General features: G+C 26.4%; 1 protein-coding gene and 1 pseudogene across 2 annotated transcripts in view; both read left to right on the forward strand.

Annotated features, from left to right (window-relative positions):
- LOC147809894 (ATP-binding cassette sub-family C member 8-like) overlaps positions 1-2,415 on the forward strand; it is a 78,749-nt gene extending 76,334 nt beyond the window's left edge. Inside the window, exons 20-21 of the mRNA XM_087162926.1 lie at positions 374-433; positions 2,303-2,415. The gene's annotated coding sequence lies outside the window, so the exon portion shown is untranslated. The remainder of the gene's footprint in view (positions 1-373; positions 434-2,302) is intronic.
- LOC147809895 (voltage-dependent calcium channel subunit alpha-2/delta-3-like) overlaps positions 1-20,654 on the forward strand; it is a 54,482-nt pseudogene that overhangs the window by 20,284 nt on the left and 13,544 nt on the right. The window contains exons 3-15 of the transcript XR_015433546.1: positions 374-433; positions 2,303-2,402; positions 3,809-3,889; positions 6,649-6,779; positions 7,575-7,638; positions 9,136-9,286; positions 9,720-9,794; positions 10,719-10,809; positions 14,677-14,790; positions 14,900-14,978; positions 16,281-16,330; positions 17,486-17,569; positions 18,292-18,456. The product of XR_015433546.1 is annotated as a voltage-dependent calcium channel subunit alpha-2/delta-3-like (transcript). The remainder of the gene's footprint in view (positions 1-373; positions 434-2,302; positions 2,403-3,808; positions 3,890-6,648; positions 6,780-7,574; positions 7,639-9,135; positions 9,287-9,719; positions 9,795-10,718; positions 10,810-14,676; positions 14,791-14,899; positions 14,979-16,280; positions 16,331-17,485; positions 17,570-18,291; positions 18,457-20,654) is intronic.

Genomic DNA, 20,654 nt, shown 5'->3' on the forward strand with positions numbered 1-20,654 from the left:
AGGTGCTATACCTGAAGCTAATAATAAAAAGAGTCATAAGTATAATTAAATATTGCTTTTTAATACTAAATCACCATTCATATTTTTATGCTTTATAAATTGTAGATGTTAGATGATTTGAACATTGTAATTTATATGAATAATGATTACTGATTAAGCATTGGAACAGTAATTTATTAGTGGAAATAAGAATATAGCTAAAAATAATGGTTGAGTCTTTAGCAAACTTTTCTAGTAGGTTTGGTAGCAAGTCAAGAAATGTCTGGAATAATTCGGGTACTACTGTTCTTTTATTTCTTGCAGAAAAAAAATTAAACCTAAAATGTATGTATTCATATTTTATGCCTTATGTGGATTTTTTTCCCTTTCTCAGCGAATTGCAGAAGTGGCAGAACATGCAGCTGCTGGATATCAATTTGATGAAAATATTAAAGTTAGTAATAGTTACATTTTTCATTATTGTTCCATGATTATTTCGAATGTTTATTTGGCTTCTTTCTTGTTTCTTGTTTTAAACTTAAGCACATTATTATAAATTCATTGAAAAATTTATAAAAAAAAACATGTTAAGAAGTTAGTGTTCACTAACTTTAAATAAAATAAAAACTGATTATAAAGTTTAAATGTTAATTTTCAGCTGACTTATCATTATTTTATCTCCTATATACTTTTAAATGACCAATTTAAATTTATTAAAAAATTTTAAACTCCCTTTTATAGCATTTTAAGCATTAAAGCTACTAAGTATTTTTTTTATCATTTTAAAAACTTTTAGAGAAATTAGAATGATTTTACATTTTAAAAAATTTATTTTATTGAAATTAAAAAAGAAAATAATGATCTTCTCAAGTTTATTTCCCCAGTCACTTTGGTTTTAGATTCTTGGGTTAGGCGACTTTGTATCTTGTTTCAAACTTAAGCACATTATTATAAATTCTTTGAAAAATTTGTGAAAAAAAACATGTTAAGAAGTTAGTGTTCACTAACTTTAAATAAAATAAAAACTGATTATAAAGTTTAAATGTTAATTTTCAGCTGATTTACCATTATTTTATCTCCTATATACTTTTAAAAGACCAATTTAAATTTATTAAAAAATTTTAAACTCCCTTTTATGGCATTTTAAGCATTAAAACTGCTAAGTATTTTTTTTATCATTTTGAAAGCTTTTAGAAAAATTAGAATGATTTTACATTTAAAAAAAATATATATATTTAATTGAAATTAAAAAATTATTTTCTGAATCTAAAAACTTTTTTTAAAAAAAGAAAATAATGATCTTCTTAAGTTTATTTCCCTATTCACTTTGGTTTTAGATTCAATAAATATTTCTTGAAAGTAAGGAGAAAAGTTAATTCAACTGGTATTAATTTGACACCTTAGGGCAAATAAAAACAAAGCTTCAGCAAATATGCTAAAAAAAAATTTTTTAAAAACATAAGCTGAGTGGGCTAATATTTTTATCTTGAAAGGATTTAAAGATTAGATCGGAAATGCCTAAAGGCATTGGTAGAAAATTGATGGTACTTTTTATATTAAAGTCCTTGTGTATTTATTATGTAATTAAAATATCGGTTATAAGGAGCTTAATTTTTATACCATGCACATTTGGAACAAAAATGTTAAATAAAAAATATTTCTTGCATTGTCATATGTATGTATTATGATGCTTATGTATATTTTAATAGATAAATTTTTATTTGTGCTTCCTGAAATGAAAAAGCTTCTTTGTTTTATTTTAAAACATTTATTGTATGTTTCTTAAATGTTTCTATCTCTTTTTATTTTCATTAATATTATTTAAGCATTGTTATTCTACATTTAAAAAAAGTGTTGCTTTATTTAACATTAAATTCTATTTAAGGATGATATTTATCAAGCATATATCTCTTTTAACAAACTTTTATTTCGACTTAGGAATGTCTCAGTTTCGCAGTAAAAAAAAAATATCCATCCTATCTTTTATCAGCCTTTGCAAAGCTTGTTCTCTAAATGTTTTGAGATTTACAAGTTAATTTTTGGCAGCTGATTTACGTGTTTGAGGGAATTTTGAGTTAAGATTTTTTTTTTTTTTTAATTTGACTTTATTTACCTGATATTTTTACTTTATTTTCCTGTTAGCATATGTGTTTAGTTTGATAAAATTTAAGAAGAAAAAAAGAAATCAAATTCGAGAGCTAAACACAGCATTTATGAAGGGTTCAAATATTGTTTTTCCACACATTCTGTTTAATGATGCTTTCTTAAGTTTGTTAAATAAAAAACAAACCATATACAATAAAATAAATTTTTGTCATTTCAGCATGAATATTATAATGCTCGAATGGAAGAGAAGGAGGTTGAAGTAGAAAATAATGAAATTGATTCTAATGATGTAGTAACTAAAAGAAAGCCCAAAAAGAGTATTAGATATCTAGATATCAGGGATGAGATTCTTCCGCGGATTCGCGGATTTCCGCTTTTTCTTTGATTTTTCCATTTTTCCCGCTAATTTCCGCCGAAATTTTTTTTGCACAAGTTAAAATATTTTATGAGGAATTTAATTTTCCACGGAGCGAAATTATTGAAGTCCTCATTCCTCCCTCTGAAGTTTCTCTAAAAATCATTTCCTTGGGATAAAACTGATTGACCCTTATACAGGGATGAGATTTTTTTCGGTATTTTCTCTCGAATTTCAGCCTTTTTATCAAAAACTCAGATTCTCTAAAAGTTTCGTTTTTTTTATTTATTTATTTATAAATATCCCGTTTTTTAAAAAAATTCAGTTGTTGAAGTCAAATTATTATATTTATTTACGATTTTCAAAGAAAAACAGAAAATTCAAACTACGTCCTAGCTGCTAATCCTTCCGCATGTTTACTTATATTAGCTATTTTCTCCGATTTCACGCACAGAAAATAAGATTTTTCGTATTTTTTATCCGTCGGCCGGATAGCTCGTATTTTCGTAATTTAGACGTCGCTGCTTCTTGTATTCTGGAGAGAAAGCAAACAAAAAAAGCGAAAAAAAATAGGGGTGGATTTGTGGTGAAAATATTTATTTGCTCATTCAATTAATCTTGTAAATTTTTATTTATTGTGTAAACAAAAAACAATTCAAACAATCCTTTTAGAAATCCCAAGTCCCGACTCTGCAAATATCTCGATTTTTATTCACGTGATTTTAATATCAATCATCGATTTTCGTATTTACCTGATTTAAAAGTTGCGCATTGCAATTCTTATTTACGCTTTTTAAATATCGTACATTATGACTCGTATTTACGAGATTTAAAAATCTAATATCGTTCTTTGTATTTTTGCATTTTTAAAATCGCGATTTTATTATCAAACATCGATTTTCGTATTTACCTGATTTAAAAGTTGAACGTTGCGATTCTTATTCAGGCCATTTAAATATTGAACATTGCGATTCTTATTTACGATATTCAAGAGACCAATTTCGCGATTTGTATTTACGAGCTTTTAAAACCCTATGTAGCTACCCGAGCTTGAAATCCAATGTCGTGATTCGTTTTTGCGGTTGTAATATCGCGCGATTTTAAAATTATGCATCTTGATCTAAAAATTACGCATCATGATTTGTATTATCGCATTTTTTAAATTCGATGTAGAGTTTTATATGCACGTGATTTAAAAGCCTCATATCGGGATTTATAATCACATGGATTACAAGTTTAAACAAAAAAAGTGCGATTTATATATATATATATATATATATATATATATATATATATATATATATATATATATATATTCTTGGATTTCCTCTTTTTTACTTTCTGACTACTCTCATCCCTGAGATATGTAACCGCACAGAAATTTTGCTAATGCTCCTGTAAATTTTAAACATAGCTCTGTTCATGTACCTACAAATGTTTATGATAAAGGTAATATAAACATTCCACATTTTTTAACTGAAGTTTTTTAAATAAATGTTGTTGTTTTCCTACACATAATATTGTAGTCATCTCTACTTTATGTTACATGTAACTAATTATAAATAAAAAACATGTAACTTACATTAAAGAAGTAAAAATCATTAATAATAATTTTTATTTCTTAGATATAAACAGATTTTACTGCCTCTCCACCATTGGAAGACTATTTATTTTCAAACAACTTTTGTGACTGGATTGTCATTTTGTTAAACTATCCTCATTGGCACAAAGCTTTCTTCCAGCTTACTATCATTTCTTTTATCTTCCTATGGTTTTAGTTTTTACTAAGGATGTAATTAACGGATATGGGAGAATTTCGATCCTTTTGCTTAATATTCGGTTGGCATTGCCAAATATTCGGCAAAGTATTATCTAGAAATTTATTTTTCAATAAAATGTTGTTGTTTTTTTTTTTTTGGAAGAGGAAGGTTAATTTGAATAGATTTAATAAAGAATTATCTGAAATCGAATTTTTTACTAAACATTATTTAAAGATATTTTTACGCATATTTGTAAGTTCAAATTAAGTTAATTAGTTAGTATATGTTCTGAAAGACATATGGAAAAACGAAATGTGAAGAATCGCAACTAGATTACTTTATACTGAACCATGAGCTTTGTAATGAAGATTTGTTTTTTTATTTATTTGTTTACATTCAGGCAAATCAGTTTTGCCGTGTTTTAAAAATTTTGTGTCTTAAAAATGGAGAACTTTTTCTTAATTTTTCATTTTTGTCTTTTTTTTCTGTATTAACTATAGCAGAGCATTTTAACAGTGCATTTCCAATAGACTTAATTCTTTTATTGTCACTTTTTTCCTGTACAATAAGACAGATAACCAATGACATGGAAAACTATTATTCTCAACATTAAAGTTATATTTCAGAATTAAGAAGAAAAAACATTTCTGCTTCTCTTTTGCTAACTTTCATTTTTATCGTCGTTTTTATTATTACAGCATTTTTTAAAGAGCTTCTCTAATGAACGTTATTCTTTTATGGTCACTTTTTTGTAAAAAAGTTGAATTGAGATTTTTAGTATTAAATCTTTCATTTAGAAATTAGAAAAATTTTTCTTTTGACTTCTATCTAGCTTTTTCAAAAATATTTTTGTTTTTATTATGGCACGACAATTAAGAGTATTTCTATTAGTCTTTTAAACTTCATTTTTTCTTGAAAATAAGGTAATTGGAAAACTGAGATGCTTAGCTTTAAAATTTTCTTTCAAAAAGTCATCGATTTTTCTTTGAGAAATCATCGAATTTTATTTTTTCGGTTTTGCTTTTTTCTATAACCTTTTTTTATATGGGCGTTTTTATGATGCTGGTGCTTTTTTAAAAATGTTTCTGATACAGTTTTTTTCTCTTTCAATGTGTTACAGATAATTTTTTCTGGAAAATATTGTTTTTAGCATTAAAATTTTGTTTTAAAAATGAAGACAATATTTTTTTTTCTATTTTTTTTTTTCAACTTTGCAATTTTAGTTTTTTTAATAGCTGTTAGATAGTTTTTTTTTATCTTAAATGTTTTTAATTATTTTAATATCTAATTATCTTTATTATCTTAAGCATTTTTATTGAAGTTTTTTTTCCTTTACCCCATACTAATAATACGGCTAAATATTGATTATTTTTCAATAAGAACTAAACTTATTTATGTATAAAAACTATCATTTATTAATAATTTTGAAAAAAGGTTACTATTTGGGCGCCGAATATTCGGTATTTAGCCAATATTTTTGCCCGAACATTTGGTATTCTGCCAAATCACTATTCATTACATCCTTAGTTTTTACATAACCACTACTTTAATTAAATGACTTTAATTAAACGTCTTTTGACTTTCAATTAGCTTATTCTTGTTATAGTAAAGACTGTTGTCAGATTGTATTTATTTACCAATTGAACTTACTCAAAAAATTTTGCTAATGGTATGTTACTGGTACTTTTGAATTTAAAATCTTTTAAACTAAGCTACCTGTACTCTACTATAATTTAACTTTCAATAATCTTCAAATGGTGGTAGAGAGATTACTTTTGTCGTAATTCGTTAATAATTAAACTTACTTGAAAACTTCTACCTCCAATTAAAGTGGTACTTTATTGGTATTTATAAATTAAAAAATAAAAAACTTTTAAACTTCCTTCAAAATTATTTATTCATACCACGATTTAACTTTCATCTGTCTTCTTAGGTACAACGGGCTGTATATTTCTGCCTTATTTTCTTTATGCCCTAATTAAATTTTCACAAAATCTTTTTCTACTAATTTACTACCTAAGGAATAAAAAATTATAACCAAGTTTTTATCAAAACCTGATTAACTTAAGAAACTGTTTTGTCCTATGACTCTATAGTAAATTGTAAATGTAAAAAAATACTTTATTATTTCTTTTGTTATAATCTGCAAATTTCCACTTTCACTTAGTTATCTTCAAATGGTTGGACTTGAATAGCCATAAATATTAGGCATAATAAAATGTTACTTCTTGATTAGTTTGTAATTTTTATTTTATTAAACAAAGTCATCTCTTTTTTTTTAAGCTGTGTCTTTTTCAATTTATTTGATTTTTGAAGAATGTTTTAACTATTTTTAAAGCTTTTCAAAAGCTCCTTCTTTTGGAATTTTTTATTTATCTATTTTATTCATAGTAGTTAGAACTATTTTTTTAGTGGATATTTTTGTTACATTGCTATTTTCATATTTAGATCCCAAGGTTCTCAACTCCATAAATGGTCAGAGTATCTCACTCCTGCATTTCGAAATAATCTTGCCGTTGATCCATTCCTTAATTGGCAATATTTTGGGAGTAATACTGTTTTTTTATGCACATTTCCTGGTAAGGAAAAATTTATGGTCATTTTTTTAATAAATAAGACTTATTCTTGTTGGGGGGAAAAATATGTAATGTTAACTTTTAGCCAGTTAGGTTTCTGAAAATATGATTTAAAACCTAGCAATAAACTTAGACTTTAAAATAACTATTGTGTGTAAAGCAAAACAATTCCCTTCTCTTATTGGTATTAATTTTTTTTTCCATGTGTGTGTGTATATGTGATTAAAAAGTAAATTTCCCCTAAAATTGTCCCTAAATATTTTACTACTATCATATTATATTGATTTTGCATTAAAAAATAGCTGCAATTAGCTATTGTTGATTAAATAAATGCTGAAACTGCAACTGTCATCAATTCAGAAGACCATGACAAATTATTTTGTTGGATACTTTTTTTTAAGTTCAGAAGCATTTAACTATAGTTATAATTGATGTATTCCTAGTTTAAAAATGGAAATAGTAAACTAGTAAAATTGACCATATTAGTCTCTGATACCTTATATCTAATAATGTCACTTCATGTTTTTTAAATTATCTAATTTTTTTGTGTTTCTTTTATACAAATAATTTTAAATTAATTGTACTCAAATGTAATTAATAAGTGCTTTATATTAGTTAACTAGTGTTTGAGTAATACTGTTTCAATTTATCTTTATTTCAGATCCAATCTCTGCAATATAAAAAATTAAAAAAATCATAAATTTTTCCATTTTGTTAGGCAATTAAACTATTGTTACTAACCATTGTTACTATTTTTAAGCTATCTTCAGTTTCAAAATTTTTTCTTCATTTTTACAGCCACTACTTGGGTGAAAGAAGGCAGGGAAAAGCCAGACATTTATGATTGCCGAACTCGCTCTTGGTGAGAAATCTAAATATGTATTTTTACAGGGTTCCCAGAGGTCTTTATTTTAATAAGTGGTGACAAAAATTAAATAATGTCACTTAATAATGGTGTTACTTTATTTAATTATTCTCATAGCATCATTATAAGTTATTTTACATTTCCCATGTTTCAACCTTTAGTATTATGCTTCATGGATGGGACATAGTCATCATTCCTTCCATGAAGCATATTAGTATAGCACTATATATGAATATTAATATAGGGCAATACCATCCTTTATATCTTTGCAGTCTTCAGATGTATAAAACTTTAACCTAGTTTAATAAAATCAAGCAGTTCTACTAATATTTACTAACCTTTAGAAATGTAATTTTTTTTTAAAAAAAAGAATTAAAACATTGCTTTTACAGTTTTTACATATCGTAACGTCTGTTTTTTTTTTTTTTTTTTTTTTAAACTTATGAAAGATACTATAGATTGGAGTAAATATAAATGATACTAAGAATTGATTTAACAAAAATTACTCAAACTGCTTTTTTTTCTAAACTGAGCTGTATGGTTTTAAAATCCTCAAATCTGATATTTGTATATCGTGAAATTACCCTATTGCAACTAACTATGAGAGAAATGCATTAGTTCGTGAAAAAAATGAAAAGGTTTACAAAACTGTAGCTTGTAATAAGGTATTCGTCGACCACAATTCTCTATTTTTTTTATGAAGCTGATATATATATGTATAATTGGAAGAAACCTAATATTTCAAGTATAACTATTTAGATTGCAGATCAAAATGTGTAAAATTTAGGAAGTTTTCCTCAAATGCAACACACATGCAAATGTAGCTTACAGGGAGTGCCAACTTAAATTTTTCAGTTTTAGTTTGCAACCGACTTAATATCAGTTAGATTCACATTTAACATATGTTATCTGTCTTTGTTTTAAAGATTAAGTTTCTTTACCTTCATGCAGATCTCTTTATTGCTTTTTGCTATTTAAAAGTTCTTTAAATAAGTAAGATAGTGTTAATTAAACATATTTTGTGCATTTATATAAATGTGTGTATATATATAAATTTTGTTTGTGAATCAGCCTCTCACACTGCCTTTTTTTATGCTATTGTATTGATATATTTTGTTTTTGTTATATTAATGTAATATTAGAAAGCACTCGGTTTGCGGCTATAATTGTTTGAGCTTATTACTAGATTATATCTTTTTATTGTTAAATTTAAATTTACTTTTTTAATTTTCAATAATTTTTACTTTTTTTAATTTACAATAGTTTTTTTCTTTTTTTCCTTAAAATTCTCCCTTTTTTTTGTTTGTTTCCTTGTTCTCTTTGTGTTTTTAACCTACATTATGGGTTCTATGTACTTGCAGCTTATGCACAGTTAATAAAATCTTAATTTTTCTTTCAAACTTTCTCTTTTCTTTTATTTGTCTCTTATGTATGTATATATATTCAAGTTAACTGTATCCTCTGTTTTCTAATATATTTACTTTGTATTTTCAGGTATGTAAAAGCTGCAGTCTCAGCAAAAGACATAGTTATACTTGTTGATAGTAGTGGATCTATGACAGGAATTAGAAAAGAAATAGCAAGGAATGTTGTGGCTGATATTCTTTTAACATTAACAGAAGATGATTTTGTCACTATTCTTGGTGTAAGACAACTTTGTATATTAATTAGAATTATTAAAAAGTTTATTTCTAGATTTCATTTAATCTTTGTTAATAACTTTTAATCCAAAAATGTACTAATGATAAGTAATGGATCATCTAGAATAATTACTGTGACTAAAAATATATAAAGATTCCAAAAATGCTTTATAAGTTTTTGCTCATTTGTCTAAATTTATTTTTATCATTTTCTGCGATATTTGAAACATTTATTCTATTATCATAAATGTCTATTATGCTTTAAAAAATTATGTTGTCAATTTTAAACTTGTCTACTATTTTCTGTTATTGCTATCGGTTCATAAATTTATCTTTATTGTTTAAATTATTTTCATTATGCAAACTAGAAAATTAAGAAAAATAAGAATTGTTCTTAAAGTTTTGATTATAATGAATGATAACTATGTTCATCCCTAGTTTTCGGACGAAGTCACTCCTGTTGTTCCTTGCTTTGAAAATGCTTTGGTCCAAGCAAATGAAGAAAATATACGAGTATGAGAGTTAAATTGTTTACATGAAATTTATTTGTACATTCCAATTATAAATCTGTCTTTTTTTTTTAATGAATAATGTTTCGAAACTGTTTGTATGTTTTTTAACTGTTCACATTTTATGTATTTATCATTTCATTAGTCAATTTTTTAGCACGTCAAAAAAAAGTTTTTTGCTTTAGCAGAAGTTCTTATAAATTTCTGTTTCATGAAAGATATTTGGATCTATCTTTCATTAAAATTCAATGTATAATGTAATTTTTATTCCACAGCTTATTCATTTATCTGATTTAACTTATTTCAAATCTTTATACACAATTAAATAAATAAAATGCGGTGTTTGATATATGAATTTAAAATCAAAATTTCAAACCAAATATTCAGAGAGCATTTCTAACGAAAACACCTCTATATTCTCTACTTTTTTTCTCTATTTAACATATTTTCTATTGTACAATTCAATCAGTTGTATAATTTAGCGTATTGTTACCTTATATTTATAAATTATCCTATTTTAACTAAAACTATCCTGTCTATGAAGATAGTCTTAGCTGTCTGTGTAAGATAAGATAGTAGTAATTTGCTGTTAATTAATTTGGATGGCTGGGACTTCTCAACTAAACTACAATTCACATCTCAATCTTAGTTGAATATTTTTTGGGATTGTGATTGCTTTGAAATTCTTGATCATTTGAGTGCTCAACTGTTCAATTTCTTCATTTAAGAATGTTATGAAGAAGAATTTTTTTTAATTAAATTCATTACAATAAGCCATGTATCACTTTTTTGAAGAACAGAAATTTAGTCTTAAATTTTTCTTTCAAATTGGTTTTCTCTTAATGCATGTTATGTCATGAAGTTAAACAATATTTATGTATTTATTTTTTGTGATACATACCATAATTTTAAATATCATACTTTTTAGGAATTTATGAAGCATATGAAAAAAAATGGAGACAGCAAATATAGCAAATTTTACATTGAGCTTGATAACAGCCTTTGAAGTTCTCCAAAAAGTAAGTTTCATATGTTTTAAAATTAAATAATATTATCATTTGCTTGCTGAAATTATCATTGAAACTAATATTTTGTGCAGTGATTGATTTGTAATTTTTTTCCCTCTGAAAACAGATATAAACATGAAATATCTGTTTTCAATGGTTGTGAATCTATCAATTCTATAATGAATAAGTGATAAAATATTTCAATTTTATAATACTGTGATATAATAAGTGATATTTTTCCTGAAATTTTTAGCATATTTTCTGTGTGTTTTCTTCTGATCAGAACAATAAATATGTAACTCATATTACTTTTACAATAACTTCTAAAAAGTTTGATGGAAATTTATGAAATATGATATTTTAAAAATTAGTGTATCTTTTAGCCTCAATAGTATTATTTCACTCTCTGTTTTATCTTTTTTGTCCATTTAATTCTCCTTGTTTTAACCTAACAGCCTAACATTCTCTGTTCACAAATATATATGACTAAAATTTCATCTATCCCTTTTAACTGTCAATTCTAAACTCCAATCAACATCAGACATAGTTTAATTCCTATCAAACTAGTTTCTCACTGCTAGAAATCCTGAAATTAATGCCATGCAAAATAGTGTATCATGAGAAACTTTATTCTCAAATTTACACGGTGATAAAAAGTTGTCCCTGTGGTTTTAAATTTATCAACAAAAAAAAATTTATCTCTAAAAATATTACCTATATAATCTATTATATATAATTCTCTTACGTGGCTCCCAAATTTTGGCTGTATTTCTTTTCCGCCTGTGGCAACGTTTGCTTTGTTTTGTTTACGTTTTGAAAACACCAAAGTATTCTGCCTTTTAATGATGTGTTTCTGATCTAATATATATAATTCTCTTACGTGGCTCCCAAATTTTGACTGAAGTACTTTGTACAACTAAATAAGGTTCTTTTCGCAACACTTAAATATTTGGTTTATTTTCTTCATGTATCAGTCGGCAAAGAATTCTGTTAGGTTAAAAAACATTTCGCTAAAAAAATAACGAATTCTAAAAGAAATAAAAATAAACAAGTTAAAAAATAAAAATGCTGTTGCCAGCCATAGAATTTTTTGAAAGTTAACTTAGCAACATAAATCAAAATGACATAGAAGCGAAACTAGATCAAAATTATGATACCTGAGCGCTTGACATAACAAATCCTTCAATTCTATAAGTGTTGTATCGCCAAATGCCCAAATTAACATTTGTGTTTTTAAAGAAATTCTATAAAAAGTTTTAAATAAACAACCTACTTCTACAACTGCTTCTTGAAGAACTTGGCTCATTGATTAAAAATATTGTTTTAATTTTGCAATACTAACTTTACTTCTACTTTCATTATTGCTATGACCTTCTTTCATTACATTTTACAACTTCATGCTAAATTTGAGGACTTTAAGTTGTTTTGTGGTTGAATACTGACGTTTAGAACTGTATACATAAAAAAGTAATATTTAGAGGTTAAGAGTTGCCTCACAAAAATTTGAATTGTTGACATTGAATTTAACAATGGAAGCAATCGTTTTTGTGAAAAATTGAATTGTATTGTTGACATCAAAACTAAAAATATTGTGTTTCAACTTAACAATACTACCTTAATTTATACTTTAGAATTGCCTCGGAGAAATTTGAATTGTTAGAAATGACTTAAACAATAAGTTTTATTTTTACTGACAAATACTATATTATAATTTTAACTTTTTCTATGACTATACTCATTTTCTTATTCTTTTCTTTGTTTTTTATACATTTTATATTTTTGTGATAAAATAAAAAACTTATAGTTGTTCTGCATCTGAACACTGATGAAAACACCACATGATGGGCTTCATCAACAATAAAAAATATCTACATTTATTTTACAAATTCCATATTAATAGGGTGGCGCCCTTCAGAGAATTAAAAATACAATATTATCTTCATCAAAGCCGATGCTGTACATCCGGCGTTCAGTGGCAGACTACTATTTCATATTGTTTTACAACACATGGCTTTAGCCCTCTGGTGGGAAAGACTTTGAAACAAAACTTACAACAGTTACTTTTCTCAACAACTGAAATTTAGAATAGTGTGATTAAGAAAAATATGTGAACTGCTTGGATTTTTAAAATAATATTTAAATGTACAGGTTTAGAATTTTCTACAGTGAAAAGTTTTCGAAACTTCAGTATTAAAAAAAGTATGCAAAAGCTAGACGTTAAGAACGTATCCAATGAGCGAGCATTGGATTGCGAAGCAATCCGAAATGAACTACGAAAGCAGTTCCGGGGGTTGGCGAGCGCCAGCGAGCAGGGGGCAAAGCCTCCTAGTCATAAATATAAGACAAATTTTAGTCATCTAATTTAAAAATAATAATAATAAGCCATTTATGAAATGCAATGTTTAAGTTTCTTGGAATTGTTATGAAAATCTCAATCTAACAATTATAGTTTTCAAATATATTCCAAGTTTTAAATATATTTTATTCATCGATATTTTGTTCTGACATTTTCACTCTAAACTTTGTTATTGAACTTATATACATATTTGAGCTTAAAAACTAAAATGTGTTGTATATTTAGATTTTTTAAACATTAAAAGTTTTTTTTTTTTAAAGAATAAACTTAAGACTCATTCCACAATAACTAAATGTTTTTGAATTTGACTAAAAAAAATCTTGTGAATATGTGAGTATAGAGATCAATCTTTTATCTATTTAAAATTTTGAATTTCAAAAAAAGTTTTGAAAAAAAAATTTTTTTTACTATACTTGGAAAATTTTACAGTTGAGAGAAGATTTTATTCGAAGCTGACTAAAATGCCTAGATGGTGTTTAAAAAAATCAATTCCGAAGTTGTTTTAGTATATTGCCTACTATTGTTTCTGATGAAACTACTATGCTATTAGGAAAAATGGTAGTTTGTGGAATTTGGAGGAATTGGCTTTAAAATATACAAAAATATCAAGAATCTGTTTATTAGACATCTTTTTTTAATGATATAATTTAATCATTTAGAAAATAATATTCTATATTTTGTTTTTTTACAAACCACATAATTACAGAAATTTGAGTGTTTTCAAAATATTTAACATGTTTTTCCCCAAAGCTGTGAAATCTGCAATCAAATAATATAGAAAATAATTAATAAGTTAGCGAAACCTGTTTACTTTCTCCAAATGTTTCCTTGTGTTAAGGATCTGTTCTACCAAAACAACTTAATTGTAACCGTCTGTTTACAAGCTTTCTCTTTACCTAAATTTAATCCACTGTAACACCTCAACTCCAGTGATCCATAAGGCACTACTAAGAAATCTAATCATGTATGTTACATAATATATTAAATTTCAACACTAAAAAACTTCTTATAGTCGCCTTGACAACAAAAGAATAGGAGCAACCATATTTAGAAATTTAACTAAATTGATATGTTCATGTTGTGAAGAGTAGTGTATTTACTGAGTGTTTGGACTGTTTTCCTGTGGAAAAGAAAAATATGTTTATTGTTTTCAAAGCAGTTCTGGGGGTTGGCGAGCGTAGCGAGCAGGTGGCGGAGCCCCCTAGTTAGATATTAATCATTAGCAGCCTTGCATTAACAGAGTGGATTTGGATGTTGTAAATAATGGTATTATGGCTTTGAATTTGTTTTGTGCGAATTTTATGATTATTGAATAATTGCTAGCAACTTCACATGTATCATGATATCTAATTTCCTTTACATTACAAAAAATTTGACTCCAGGAATGCACTATTTTTTTAATGTATTTTTGCATCAACTTTGGTATTGTTAACAGGAACGGATATTTTATCATCATCAAAATATTTTTGTTTTTCAATTGTTTTCAATCAAAACTAAAAATAAATTTTACTTTATTGTTGCAGTACAATCGATCTGGATTGGGTACTCAATGTCATCAAGCCATTATGATAATTACCGATGGAGCTCCAAATACATTTGAAGACATATTTAGGCGTTACAATTACCCAAATTTACCTGTAAGTTTTCTTGTCATTATAAGACAGCAGTTATCATTTAAATATAATGTTTTTTTTATATTTTTATTAAATGGAAGCAATTTTGCTAAATTTTTCTACTAATTTATAGGTCAGAGTATTTACATACCTAATTGGTAAGGAAGTTACTCAATCACATGAAGTAAATTGGATGGCCTGTGCAAATAAAGGTTTGTCTTCTTTTTTTTTTATACATTTTTTTTTTGAACTATGTTAGTACTTGGTTTTATCCAACCTAGTCAAATAAAATCAGGTTTGCATTGAAATAATGCTTGATTATAGTATTAAATTTACACAATCACCTTGTACACTGCTAAGCAAAAAACTTGAAAATTGAGGAACATAAGTAATTATGAATTTCATATGTTTGTAACTTTTATTAAATTATGTGTAACTGACCTAACAGAAATCATAAATAAAACTTTAATCCTACTTCTCTGCATTGGTACAAGCTTCATGTGTCCATTATTTACATTTGGGGCTCTGTATCTAACCTTCCTATGATTTTAACTTGGTCTAGCATGTAACTTATAGCCTTTTGTACTACTTGATTTTGTCCAACTGACTAAATCTCAGTTTTATTCTACAGTGCTATTTAACAGAAAGGGAGAGTTATATTATTTTAAACTTGATGCGAAATCTGCTTAAATAATTTCTAAAAAAAGGCATTATCAGATGATTTTACTGAAAATAAATCTTTAAAGAACAAAAAACTACAGAGTAATATTGATGATGTAAAAATTAAAACTTTTATGATAAATATTTCAAATAATTACTATTGACAGAGAAATAGTCTGCACTCTCTTTCATTCATCTCTGAATAAAATGATGAATACCTACTTCTAGTTTCATGTCATATCTGATAAACGTCAGCAGTAATTTAATCAAAACTGACTGCTCCCTATTTTATTCCTCTTCCCAATTTTGCCCGTCTCTCCTATTTACAAAAAATTAGTGATCACGGAGATATCCATTCTCGTAGAAATAATTATTTTCTAAATTTTGAAATAAGTAGCATTAAGAGAACACTGAAATATAATGCAAGTTGTTTTATAGTAATCAATAAATAAAAACTGGAGAACAAATTTTATTTTTTGTCAAAACTAGACTCAGAAAACTTACGAAATTTAATTGTCACATTGTGTGCTGTCAGATTTTTATTCCTCCTCCTTTTAGTGATTCAAATACCTGTCTAGATATCAATGTTGTTGAAATTTCCATTGCCTATTATAGTATTTTGACTGTGGCTTCATTTTGTAATTTATAATAGAATCAATGCAAATGTCTAGTTGCGTTAGTACAAAAAAATTTTTACTCTGGATTGGTTTTAATATAAACATGGCTTTGTGATTATTTAACTTAGATCCAAATTTTCTGAACAAAAATTCAGTTTTTCATTTTATTCATTATGTAAGTGTATGATTTTTAGTTTTCCACTCTCAAGGGCCTTAATATATTTTACTGTTTTCCAGGTTTTTATACACACATGGCTCCACTTTCTGAGGTTCGGGATAAAGTTCAGGTCCATTGCATAAAGTTCATTTTTTATGCAAACTTTTTTAGTCTCTAGATTATTTGGTTCAATGGTCATTTTTTTACTAAAAAATGTGTCACTGGTTGTCCTATATTTGTATTGCATAAAATATTTGTAAAAGGAAATAACCTTGCATTATTGTAATCTATGACAAAAGTTTTCTACCATTGGAATGACAAGGTTTATGTCCCTCAGAAAAAACCTGAAAAACTCAGGGGGTATAAATTTGCTTTTTAAAACCTGCAGGAGATAGAAACTGGTTACAAAAACCAGCAAAAATTGAAAATTCAGGAAAGTTTGTAAACAACTTTTTCAATAAAAAGTAACAATTTTGTATTAAACCTCCTTTTCACAAAATTTGTGATTTTATAACACAAATTCTTCACTTCTATTGACATAACAATTTTAGGTTAGAAAATATCTTTTATTTTTATTTAATAAAAAAATATTAACTGTATTATTTAAATTGGTTTTTTAAAGATGCAATATTACTTTAAGAAGGAATTTGATTTATTTTTTGAATTAAAAATAAAAGTTTTTAATTTTTTGTGATTAGGAGCTTCTTTGGAGGTGATTAGGGCTTATTCAAATATTATGAAACCATGTTTTAGACTAACCCTCCCCCTTGTCAAATAACAGTTTATTGTTTAAGGATTACTTATGAAAAATCTGGTGTTACATGCATGAGAAAAATATGTGAGAAAATAAGTATTTTTAGTATTTGTGCAATATAGTACATGAATCATGCTTAAAAAAAGTACCTATTTGGGTGTGATTAATTGGAACTCGCTAAAAACATAAAATTTTCTCATATGCACCAATTCATAGTCTTAGATTCTAATCCGGAATAAAATTTAAAACAAATGTGCGAGAGATGAGGTGAATATTTTTGATAAGAATTTAATGGTTAATATTTCTTAAAATTAAGACTACAATGTAATCTCTTTTTTTATTATATTCTACAATTTTGTTAAAAATCATGTAATGATTTTTGAAAGACTCGTGAAAGCTCTTTTGTCACTCGTATCTTTTTCTGTTATCAACATTTGAAATGTATAAATCTTTTTAAAAATATTTTACCAAAATTTTGGGACAAATTTTGTCGGGTATCAATTTAATGAATTTCTATTCTTACTGTTTCAGAAATATGTGCCAGTTATGAGCAGGCCTGTTATTTTGTCTGGTACACGACCATTTGTATGGACATCTGTCTATGCAGATGTGCCGGTGAGTTGTTAATTTAATCCTTTTTAGTATTTAAATCTTAATTTTTTACGTACATGTCTGTTTCTATAACACAGATGTTTTTATCAATATATTTAATATGAACTATAATTAATAATTGAATAAATGTTTCTTAATGTCTCATATTTTGCGGATATCCAATATATGAATAATGAATGTCCTCTATATATTGTAATACAAATATAATTTAAGAAGTTTTACTTCACTATCTTTTATTATTATTATTATTAAATTAATAATTTTTTTATTTAAAGTTCATAAGTTAAATATTTCCACAAGCGTTTGACATATTTTTACATTTTTCTGCTATAAAAATTTATTAAAATAATAGTATTTGAGCATATATCGGAACATCGTTTTTAAGTAATAAGCTAATAAACTCAGCTATATCATTTTAGCCGCAATTTTTTTACCACTTCAGCTATACTACTTTAAAACTTGCATGTTTTTTGGATTTCTTTTAAAACTTTAAGGATCTTAAAAATCATTTTTTAAACCTAAATTATTTTATGCATAATGCTTCATGATTAATAATTTTACACTATGCACTAATCTATTTTTTCATTGTTAATTTTGATGAAATTTTATTTGAGTTCTTATTACTATTTTTCTCATCAGTTTAAGAAAAAATTAGAGCCAATCTAATTTTCAAAAATAGTACTTGGTATAATTTCTTATATTTACTGCTTTTAAACAAAATTCAGGCAACTGACCTCAACCTAGCAGAATGGAAAGATAGAGAATTTAAACAAATTCGTATCAAACTAAATCAAATGCGAATTCAGCAGTGGCATTCTGCCCAAGAAGATGAAGATTATGCTGATCCTGATAGTACACCTGAGCCCGAACACGAAATAAAAGAGATTAGGGTTTGTGTTTTGTTCTAACGTTAATGACCCTATGTTTTGCTTGATTCCCAATTCAAATCCTGATGTTTGTTGTTTCTAGTAAATTACTGAACAAGCAAATGACTCCAAATTCCATGAATCCATATCCTGTAATTTCAAAGTTTGCCTTAACATTCACTGATTCACTTTAGGGTCTTGAAGAAAACCTTTAATCTCATTAAGACTGATGAATTAATTTTAAAAAATTAACTATAGCGAAGGAAATTGTGTTTTTTATAACAAGCAATGAAAATTGTGTGTAAAACTAAAATTTGGAATAATGCTTTTTTTTTTTGTTGCTTTTTTGCATTATTATAACGGAAGATGTCTTTTGTATTACTTGAAATATTAATGGATAACTCTTTAACAGTGTGCATTTGTTATATTTCTCTGCATGCTGCATTCTGGAATTTTACATTATCTCATGAAACATTCTGCGTGTGCTATTTATGTATTAGATTCCTCGTAGTAGGTTCAAGAAAAAACAGGTGTGTACCCTATTATGTTCTAATTGTAATTTATACTATGTGTAATTATTCTATTTTTACCCTTAAAACCTTTTTAAAAATTTTGTTCCATTATTTGGCTTGTATTTTTCCTGAATTTTTAAATGAAATATATCTGTAATATGATTCTGTCTTTAAAAAATGTAGTTATGATTTATTTATATGTATGTTACTGGAAATATATAAAGCATCTGCATAATGTAGGATGCCTAGTGTTTTGAGGCAAAGTATGAAACATGAAAATTATTATTACAGGGAAACCTTGGTTAAGCAGACACTCTTGAGACTTAAAAAATTGTCTGTTAATGAGAGTTTCCCATTTACAGGAAAGGTACACTAGCAACGAAGGCTAAGGCCATTAATTGTTTGGAATAATTGATGGCATTAATTGGATTTGAGATAAAATAATTAAATTATCTATAATAACTATGCACATTGATATTTATTTAAACTTAACATAATTATAACAACAACAAAATAGCATTTAATATATACCTTTGTTTTATATTTATCTAATTGAAAATAAAGATGTGAAGTTTTTTTAAGCTGCTGCATATCACTATTTCTTCGTGATACAGTTTTAAATCATTTAGCATTTTTGTATCGATTTCATCAGTTTTGGATAGATAAAAATAGATATATACCCTCTAACACCTCTCCACCACTTGATAGAAAGCATTGCAATACCTCTTTAAAGGTAAACCATTCTATATCTCTTTGAAGATAAAACGTTCTATAGAATACTTGTACATGCCAGAGAATGCCTGAATATTATGTAAAATAATGTGTAATCATTTCATTCTTTGTGGGGCAATTCTAGGTATTATGTAAAATACCGAATTTCATACATTGCTAGTAGCGTGTACAGTAGAACCTCGATTGCTCGTTTCCCGTATAATAATTCATTACAATGTATAGATACGGGAAAGTGGCGAATGCAGGTCAACAAAAATATTAAATAATGACCTGAAAACACATAAAAAGTTGTAAAGAAATAATAGACTGGAAAATCAATAAATTTGAAATAAGTATTAAAATTTTAATTGAAATTTACTTGCTGCAAAAATATTTAAGATGCATAGGAAAGAAGAATAACTGATTTATATATTTATTTAAAATATTTGGAACTATTTCATTGAAAACAACACTCCTCTAACAATAACTAACTTTTGACATTTTCGACAGATTGTTCTTCTTCTTCTGTATTTCCGTGTGGCTATGGAAAGTCTCTCATTATTTTGAAAGCATTTCGCAAATGTTGGCAGTGGTTGTGGTTCCATTTCATTCTCATCAGTATCACTTTGCACTTTTTCAGCTTCTGCAACCATTTTTCAAGCTGACAACTCCACAAATGTCACCATTTTTATGAAATGAATTCATAAACATCAAGCGTGATTATTGAGGCGTTTTTCCCAAACTGTAACAAATCCTTATCTTCTTCTCCATCGGTATCATCAGAAATTACTTCTTTTTTTTCTTTCTTATTGATATTTTTTTTAGTGTTGTAAAATTTCTGAAAAAAAGATATGGGAATCTGTCTGTTTCATAACAAAAACTGATATTATTAACATTATAAGAATAGCATTTGGGATAAAACTGTTCAAACAAGACGATACATGGGGGGACATTGGATTGAGGTTCTACTGTGTCATATTTTATTTTTAAGAGTTTTCA

Source organism: Parasteatoda tepidariorum, chromosome 5 (genome assembly GCF_982258835.1).
Source record: "Parasteatoda tepidariorum strain Cologne lab strain chromosome 5, Ptep-v5.0, whole genome shotgun sequence".
Lineage (NCBI taxonomy): Eukaryota > Metazoa > Arthropoda > Arachnida > Araneae > Theridiidae > Parasteatoda > Parasteatoda tepidariorum.